This window comes from Camellia sinensis, chromosome 14 (genome assembly GCF_055761805.1).
Source record: "Camellia sinensis isolate YWXY chromosome 14, ASM5576180v1, whole genome shotgun sequence".
Taxonomy (NCBI): domain Eukaryota; kingdom Viridiplantae; phylum Streptophyta; class Magnoliopsida; order Ericales; family Theaceae; genus Camellia; species Camellia sinensis.
The window spans coordinates 137,573,293-137,582,669 of record NC_138974.1 but is presented as its reverse complement, the minus strand read 5'-3'; positions in this window follow the sequence as shown (position 1 = coordinate 137,582,669).

Sequence of the window (9,377 nt, the reverse complement as noted above, 5' to 3'; positions counted from 1 at the left end):
AGGCATATAGAATGCAACATGGACTTATACTAACATGAGAGGGCCTCAGCCGCACTCACATAAGAGGCCGATGGATGAAAATGAAGTGCCTCGAAATGCGTGCACACGGGCACGCAAATCGAGGCAATGGCATACGCAATGCAAATAACATGGAAAAGGCATATAGAATGCAACATGGACTTATACTAACATGAGAGGGCCTCAGCCGCACTCACATAAGAGGCCGATGGATGAAAATGAAGTGCCTCGAAATGCGTGCACACGGGCACGCAAACCGAGACAATGGCATATGCAATGAAATATGGCTATGCAAACATGTTAATGGGATTGCAGCACCGAAAAGTGGGCGAAAACAGCCCCAAAATGAGGCGAAAACACACCCGATGCGAGGAATGGTCTCGAAACATGAATTTTGGGACCCGAAATGGCCTATGGCTATACCAAACATGCACAATATGGATATGCAATGAATAGACAGTAGCAAGGCAGCCCCAAAATTAGCATTTTACCAGCACAAATCATGGCCAAACAGCAAGCAAAGATAGGGCAACAATGGCATGCAAAAATGGCCTTAAACATGAGGTTATGAAGCAACTCACAGCTGCTAATTCCAAACAAGTTAGGACCCTTCAACAACATTGAAGAGGGGCCAAAAATAAGCATATTTTCAGAACTGTAAAAACCCTAAAAACAATCATAGACAAAGCTAAGTTCTTATGCAAGAAAAAGGGCCAAAAGGTGGCCAAAGAGGCAAGTGGTATATGCAATGCCCAAACTGAAAAATTCCCTTCTACAACATTGAAGAGGAACCAAAAATAAGCATATTTCCAGAACTGTAAAAATCAAAAAACAGTATACAAACATGCTAGAAATGCAATGCAAAATAAGGCTCAAAAGAGGCTATAACATGAGGTATGCAAAATATTCCACAAATGGCCAAAGAACCTTAATGAAACATGAAGAATGGACCAAAATAAGACTATTTTCAGAACTGTAAAATGGCCAAAAACGAAAGCATGGTAGGCTGCCAATTTATGCAAAAATGGGGGCCAAATAAGGGATATAACTACAAGTGGCACATGGAGGCATGAAATGGTGAGGGGCCCTTCAACAATGTTGAATAAGGGCCAAAAATAAGCACATTCACAGATTACATCATGCTCAAAAACAGATTACTCATGGGCCAAAAATAGCATGCAAGATTATGACATATAAGAGGATCAATGAAGCAAGTGCATCATGGAGGACTCAAACAGGGTTGAGTCCTTAATGAAAAGTGAAAATGAGCTCAAAAGAGGGCCACTTTCAGTTAGGGCCGAAGCTTGAAACAAAAAGCATATAGGGCTTATAAATGGATCAAGAAAAAGGGTCAAAAGAGGAAAAATGTCACTCACCCTTGAAGACTAAAGCTTTTGTTGCTTCTTGGACCAATTTGCAGCTCCTTTAGCCTTTGAGAAGCCCTCCTTGTTGCTGGAAATGAAGTGGTGATGGTAGAGCTTGGTGGTGATGAAGAAAACAAGGTGTAGGACTTAAGGTTTTTTAGGGAAATGAGAAGGATGGAGGGAGATATGGATCTTGAGGCTTGAAGAACAAATTTTCCAACCCCCAAAATAAACAAAGGCAGCTGGTTATAAGGACCAAAAGGAGGGTGTAAAGGTGGGGCAAAAAGGAGGTAAGCTTTCCCCCACAAAATATCCCCCGGATTGGGATATTTTCTGGGGGAAACAGCTGCACAGCTGTAAAGTACCAAGCATGAGGAACATGGCCGGCCCCTTACTTTTGCTGCAGGTGGCCGGCCGGCCACCCCCCTAGCCGGCCAGCTAGGGGTCAAAAGGGTCAACATGAAATAGTGGCCGGCCACCACATATTGGTGGCCTCCCAGGTCTCCTCTTCACAACCCTGTGGTTCGAATTTGGAAATTCTAAAACAGGAGAGAGAACAAGCCAATTTTAGGAGGGGTTCAAAAGGGTCAAATGGAATTAGTGGCCGGCCACCAACGTTTAGGGTCCTCCCATGTGTGTACAACACAAATATGTGGTTCAAAGTTCAAGAAAGTGGCCCAAGGGTGTTCAACATTGGCTCGGAAGGAGGGGTTCAAAAGGGTCAAGAAGCATTAGTGGTCGGCCATGAACTTTTAGGGTCCTCCCATGTGTGTACATCACAAATATGTGGTTTGGGTTTGAAGAAAATGGCTCCAAGGTGTTCAACATTGGCCCGGAAGTGCGAAAAACGGGTGTCGGAGGGCGCCGGAGGAGTAAAGAACTGGTTGTTGAAACAATTGCTGGCCTCCCACCCTTCCATGACCTTCCTAGTGATGAAACAGAGGTACCTGCCAAAAACGAATGAAAACCGATGCAAAACGAATGTTCGGGGGCCAAAACACGCAGTTCGGGGCCCCGGAAACTGCCCGTTAAACACCGAAAGTGGCGTTCGGCCACGAAGTGGGTTTCTCAGACCCCAGTGTCCCTCAAAAGGGAGAAAATAAGATGTATTCCAAAAATCAGAGCAAATGGAGATGGTTAAGCGGTCCCGAACCGGGGCACATGGCCAACGATCCCGAAAAACTGAAAACCGGACTCCGAAATGGGCAAAATGGCCTGCGGCCACAAAATGTAGCCCACGGCCATTGAGAGATGGTCTACGGGACCTCTCCTTCCCCTTAGGAAAAGAAACAGAGAAAACCGAGTCTGGTTCGCAAACCGAGGCAAGGCACAGAAGAGGGTTCGGAAGTCCGGAGGCAGGGCTCGCAGCCGCGACTCTGAGACTTCTGAACAAGCACAACATGCAATATCACCAAGTGCTCAACTGGTGATGTCTGAGTCTCAAGGTCGGTCAAAAATGTGGTGTCTACAGAAGGGTGTAGTTGGAGTGGGAGACCACAGTGAGCGCACTCCATCCCGTCGTTCAGGCGGCCAGAGTCAGCGACGTACTCAGTCTATATCTATTACCAGAAGTTACCAGGTTGGTGATTCCGACGCGCATGCAGAAAAATCTAGCGCGCAAGATAACACCTACAAACCTTCACGTCCAGCGATGACGTCAAGGTACTCTTACTCCGCTCAGTCAGAGGATTTACGGGCGGTCTTAAAGGAGCGGGCTCGTCGGCGCGAAACCCAGAGAATACCTGCTTTCCAGCGGCTATCCTACGGGGTTCACACCAGCGAGGAGGTCGGAATGCCTCCACCCCGCCAAGCAGTGCCACTCTTTGAAGATACGGACTTGGCTAGGCTGAGTGCCACCCCTTTTTCCCTGGAAATAGAAACAACACCGCTTCCGGCAGGCTTCCACCAGCCTAAGTTCACGCTTTACGACGGAAAGACCGATCCATATATGCATGTGAGCCACTTCCGACAGGTTATGGCTGGACATAGACGCAATGACGGACTTATGTGCCTAATCTTCCCGTCAAGTTTGGGCGAGCTGGGCTTAAAGTGGTTCGAGAGGTTGCCGGAAGGGAGCATACAAAGGTGGCATCAGCTGGCCGAGGCATTTGTTACACGCTTCAAAACCAACACTAAGACACCGAAGGAAGTCGATCATTTGCTGAGTGTCAAGATGGAACCGAGCGACACACTGAAGGTATACAACTCAAGATACTGGAAAACCTTCAACGAGATCTTGGACTACCCGGTCAACCTTGCAATCACGCAATACAAGCGTGGTCTCCCGGTCGGACATAGACTGCGGGACTCGCTTACCATGCACCAGCCGACCTCCATGGGCCAACTCATGCAGCGCATCAATGAACACATCCGAGTAGAGGATGACGCGTCAGCTTCTACCATGAAGGCCACTCCGGTAGCAACAGACAAGAAGACAGCAGGCAAAGTGCACGCAGTTGGGCACGAGTCCAGCCGCTCAAGTGACCGAGCAGAGGAATCGGACCGTGGCTCGAACCGTAAAAACCAGGGTAGAGGACGTCGTAATGACCGGGATGACTACCCCCGAGATGATGTAGCGGACGCAAACAGAAGGATGAAGGCAAGGACTGGCATAACCACGGTCTTCAAGATTTCAATTTATCGCATACTTAGTGAAATCTGAGACGAGGAGTATGTCCGGTTTCCTGCTAAGTTGGGCGATGGACAAAAGGGCTATAATCTGCGGTATCGTTGCACGTTCCACCGAGAGAGAGGCCACCGGACTGAGGATTGTTTACCTTTGCGGCAACATCTAGAAAAGCTGGTTGCGGCCGGGCATCTAGACCTTTACATTGATGGCGGCGTGAAGCCGAATCAGGCTCCGGTTGATCCCAGGGGACAGGACGACCGAGACGCACCACCACAGGGAGTTATTAATGTCATCCACGGCATCGTGGAACCGGAGCGTGTTTGCGAACTCCGGGGCATGATAAAAAAGGCAGAGCATATGAGGGAAGTTTTGTCGGTACAGCCTGCCACCAAAAGGGGGAAGACTGAAGAAAAAGACGTGATTAGTTTCACCTCGAGGGATCTAGAGCGTATCCAGATGCCGCACAACGATGCCCTAGTAGTAACACTACGCGTCAAGGACTTTGACGTTAAGCGGATCTTGATCGATCAGGGAAGCTCGGTCGAGATCATGTACTATGCTGAGTTCAAGCAACGGAGACTCCGGGAGACGGACTTGGCTCCGGCAACTTCGCCACTGGTCGGATTCAACTCACAACCAGAGTGGCCTTTGAGAAAGTTTATCGTGCCGGTCAAAGCGGGATCTGTGGTCAAACAAGTTGAGTTTTGGGTGCTGCAAGTGCCTTCGACGTACAACCTTATCCTTGGAAGGGGATGGCTACACGCCATGCAAGCTGTAGCATCGACTTATCACCAGGTGATGAGATTCCCCTCGGCTATGGGGGCAATCGAGGAGATTTGGGGCGATCAGGTCATGTCCAAGCAGTGCTTCGTGGCGGTCAACGGGAGCCGGGCTGCCAAAGGATTCGTTCAAATGATTGAGGGACCGGAGAACCAGGGTGTCCTGGATGATGTGGGCACCAAGGCCGAAGACAAGGCTATTGAGGAATTGGTTGAGGTGCGAATTGATACAGAACAGCCGGACAAGTTCTTCTTGTTCGGCTCAAGTCTCACGGCCATAGAGAGGACCGAGATGGTTGAGTTTTTGATGGCCAACATCGAAGTCTTCGTGTGGTCGCCCTACGACATGCCTGGCCTCGATCCAAGTTTTATCTGCCATCACCTCAATGTCTTCCCTGGAGCAAAGCCAGTCATCCAGCGAACAAGGAGATCAACACTGCATCATGCCGAGGTAGTTGCAGAGGAGGTTAAGAACCTGCTTGAGGCACGAGCAATTCAGGAAGTGCACTACCCTCGGTGGATTTCCAACACAGTAGTGGTGCCCAAGAAGAATGGAAAGTGGCGAGTTTGTGTCGACTATAAGACAGTCAACCAAGCTTGTCCCAAAGATAGCTTCCCTTTGCCGCGCATTGACCAGCTAGTGGACTTGACGGCTGGACATAATAGGCTCAGTTTCTTGGATGCCTACCGCGGTTACCATCAGATTTCCATGCACGGGTCTGACCGAGAGATCACCTCTTTCACGACTCCAAGGGGACTCTTCTGCTACCGAGTCATGCCTTTTGGTTTGAAGAACGCCGGGGCAACCTTTCAGAGGATGGTGACTAAAATGTTTGCTCCTTTGCTTGGCCGGACAATGGAGGCTTACATCGATGATATGGTGGTAAAGAGCCGACATGAAGCAAACCATTTGTCCGACTTAGCCGAGATGTTTGCCATTCTAAAGAAGCACAAGCTGCGCTTGAATGCCTCAAAGTGTGCCTTTGGCGTGGGATCCGGAAAATTTTTGGGATTCTTAGTCACGAACCGAGGCATCGAAGCAGACCCTACTCAGATCAAAGCCGTGCAAGAATTGAAACAGCCCAGCTTGGCTAAGGACGTGCAGCATCTGGCCGGGATGGCCGCCGCGCTTAATCGATTTATAAGCCGGTCATCAGATTGCTGCCGCCCTTTCTTTCAAGCATTGAAGTTGAAGTTCTCCTGGGACGCGGAGTGTGACCGAGCTTTGGCCGAGCTCAAGGAATATCTGTCTACTCCGCCATTGTTGGTTACACCAAAGCCGGGAGAGGAACTTTACCTTTACCTTGCCGTCTCCCAGCACACGGTCAGTGCGGTGCTAGTCTGCGCTGAAGGAATCAAGCACTTCCCAATTTTTTATGTCAGCAAGACCTTGCTGCCGGCTGAGACGAGATATTTGCCGCTGGAAAAGCTTGCGTTGGCATTGATGATGGATTCGAGGAAGTTGGCGCATTATTTTCACGCCCATACCATCGTCGTACTGACCGAGTTTCCCCTCAAGGCCTTGTTTGAACGGGCAGACTTTTCAGGCCGAATTCTTAAGTGGGCGGTCGAGTTGGGACAGTTTGACGTGAAGTTCCAGCCGCGCACCGCTATCAAAGCCCAGACCTTGGCAGATTTCGTCGCCGAGTTCTCACCTGGAACTCATCCGGTATGCCCGGTCGATGTTACCGTGGCAGATGATGAGATGCACCCAAGACCAACCGAGGTACAACCAGTTGGAGGCGGTAGCGACGCGGAGTTTGCACGCATCGTTGAAGCACCCACAGTTTGCACGATTTTACAACCCGGTGATGCGATGATGGAGTTAAATATCACCGAAACATCTGCTCTGTCCGGTCCCGCATCACCAAGGGGGGAAGAAATTGAAACACATAGCTGAGAACCTGCGGCCGGCTTAACACCGCAACCTGATGATTCGCCTACGGACTTGAGCATTACAAATCGACTTGCTGAGTCCGGTGCCGAATCACCAATGGGGACTGAATTGGAACCGGTCAACACAAAACTTGAAACCACACAGCCAAGCAATTGTGATCCCATTGCCCTTCGTAACTCTCAGGACCCATCAGACTGTTGGAAGCTTTTTGTGGGGGAAATGTGGAAGCTTTTTGTTGATGGAGCGTCCAACCGTCATGGTGCCGGCCTAGGTATCATTCTTATCTCCCCGGATGGCCTAACCATTGAACATTCTATCACGCTTGGCTTCCCAGCATCTAACAACGAGGCTGAGTACGAGGCCCTTCTCGCCGGGCTCAAGAGCGCAATTCATATGAAGGCTGCCGAGCTCCTGGTGTACAGTGATTTCCAGCTTGTGGTTAACCAAGTCTCTGGGATTTACGAAGCAAAGGATGGCAGGATGGCGAAGTACCAAGCTCTGGTCAAGGGGCATATCAAGCAGTTTGAGGCAATCAGAGTCCAACAGATTGGCCGGGAAGACAACAGCCGCGCTGATGAGCTGGTCGGCCTCGCTTCCATGGTAGATAGTACGTCTCCAAACCCCCTGTTAATTGACTTTCTGCCGTGGCCAAGCATTGATGACACCGGGCAGACGGATGTACTCTGCGCCGCACTAGGTCCTTCCTGGATGGACCCCTTGATCTTATTCCTCAGAGACCGGATCCTACCAACTGACAAGAAAGAAGCCCATAAAATCCGGGTGAAGTCAGAGCGGTTTTGGCTCTCTCCATCTGGCGCTCTGTATAAGAAGTCCTTCACTGGTCCTTATCTAAAGTGAATAGTGTAGAGGCCTTCTTATACGAAATTCACGAAGGCATTTGTGGCAGCCATATAGGGGGCAGGTCCTTGGCCTACCGAGCTATTTCACAGGGATACTGGTGGCCGTGCATACAGGCCGACGCATAGAAGTACGTCCGCAAGTGCGAAAAATGCCAGAAATTCACCCATCAGATCCATCAGCCTGCTAGGGAACTTCTTCCCCTCACCAGTCCTTGGCCCTTCGCCATGTGGGGGCTAGATATAGTAGGACCACTGCCAACAGCACCGGGCAACCGAAAATTCTTCATCGCAGCCACAGATTACTTCACGAAATGGGTTGAAGCTGAGCCCTTGGCAACCATCAAAGAGAAAGACGTGAAGCAGTTTGTCTGGCTGAACGTGGTCACGCGGTTTGGCGTCCCCAAAATCTTGATCTCTGACAACGACACCCAGTTTGATGGTCGCCTATTTAGAGGATTTTGCGAGGATTTAAAGATAGAATTCTACAACTCCACCCCGGCTTACCCGCAGTCCAATGGTCAAGCCGAGGCATCAAACAAGACTATACTAGATGGGTTGAAGAAACGGCTGGAAAAGGCAAAGGAAAAATGGGCTGAGGAATTACCCAGCGTCCTTTGGGCATACCGAACAACCCCGCGGCGTTCTACCGGGGAAACTCCATATGCTTTGGCTTATGGCATGGAGGCGGTCATACCCCTGGAAGGTGGCATGCCCACCCTAAGAAGCGAGAGTTTCGAGCCCGAACTGAATGCCGAAGCTATTGCCTTGGAATTGGACCTCGTGGAAGAGCGTCGGGAAAAGGCCCTTATCCATGTGGCCGCCTACCAACAAGAGCTCTCCAAGAAATACAACAAGACGGTGCACCCCAGACCATTCAAGGTTGGTGATTGGGTTTTAAGGAAGATTATGGGCAACACCCTGGTGCCAGGAGAAGGCAAACTAGGGGCAAATTGGGAACGACCCTACAAGATCACCGGTCTGGCGGGCAAGGGGGCTTACCACTTGGAGGATTTAGAGGGAAGAGCAATACCCCGGCCATGGAATGCGGCCAACTTGAAACTGTATTATTTTTAAGCTTTTGCTTTTTTTTCTTGTGCAAAGAACTTTTTGGCTTGCACTGCAGCATGTAATTCTTTTTGTCAATTTATAGAAGTAATTTTACTTTAGCACTTGGACTGTTGTTTTAATGTTAAGGACCGAGATGATTTACTCCGGTTGGACGAGTTGGTGTTTTGTCCAATTTCGGATTCCCAACCGAGATGATTTACTCCGGTTGGACGAGTTGGTGTTTTGTCCAACTTCGGATTCCCAACCGAGATGATTTACTCCGGTTGGACGAGTTGGTGTTTTGTCCAACTTTGGATTCCCAACCGAGATGATTTACTCCGGTTGGACGAGTTGGTGTTTTGTCCAACTTTAGATTCCCAACCGAGATGATTTACTCCGGTTGGACGAGTTGGTGTTTTGTCTAACTTCGGATTCCCAACCGAGATGATTTACTCCGGTTGGATGAGTTGGTGCTCTGTCCAACTTCGGATTCCCAACCGAGATGATTTATTTCGGTTGGAAGGGTTGGTGTTTTGTCCAACTTCGGATTCCCAACCGAGATGATCTAATCCGGTTGGAAGTGTTCAACTTTGTTATTACCAACCGAGATGGTTATTTCGGTTTATGAATTTGATGTTTGTTCTGCTTAAATACTTCAACCGAGTTATGAATTCCGGTTGACGAGGGGTTTTGTTCAAACAATGATTTATACCGAGATGTTTTACTGAAGATGGCATTGATGACGACCGTGCAAACACTTGGCAAAATTTGAATTTTTCATTA